The 422-nt window shown below is 33.9% G+C and overlaps 1 protein-coding gene across 1 annotated transcript in view; it reads left to right on the top strand.

Moving 5' to 3' along the window:
- Nucleotides 1-422, top strand: part of LOC119592994 (voltage-dependent calcium channel type A subunit alpha-1-like) — a gene marked incomplete in the record, with an annotated part of 154497 nt that overhangs the window by 98014 nt on the left and 56061 nt on the right.

The following is a 422-nucleotide window of genomic DNA, read 5'->3' as shown; positions in this document are numbered from 1 at the left end:
ATTAGCCAGATTGGTGCTTATGTAACAGACCGAGCTAGCAACTATGACAGAAATAACACATCGTTTTAAGTTATCGATTTATCTATCAAGCTATTTATTTTGCAACATTCAGTCAACAAGTATGCAACATCCCTTCTGATTCATGGTTGCTAGTCCAGTCAGCAGGTGTTTTAACAAGTGTTCAGTGTCACCCTGGCTTGAGTCATTTGTGCATGATATATGCCAATATGATAGATCATTTTAAGTGTTTCATTGTTATTTGGAGACCCTTTTGTAAGTTATAGCATATAAGGTAGACCCTAAGTGAAATCAGCTTAAAATATATATGTAAAACAGGAAAGGTGGAATCTAAAATGATATAGATATTTTAGACCCTTTGATAATATATATGCATCTAGGTGTTACCAAACTGATAACTAAAC

This window comes from Penaeus monodon, chromosome 31, assembly GCF_015228065.2.
Source record: "Penaeus monodon isolate SGIC_2016 chromosome 31, NSTDA_Pmon_1, whole genome shotgun sequence".
NCBI lineage: Eukaryota > Metazoa > Arthropoda > Malacostraca > Decapoda > Penaeidae > Penaeus > Penaeus monodon.
Note: the sequence above shows the minus strand (reverse complement) of the source record. Positions and strands in the feature narration are given on the sequence as shown.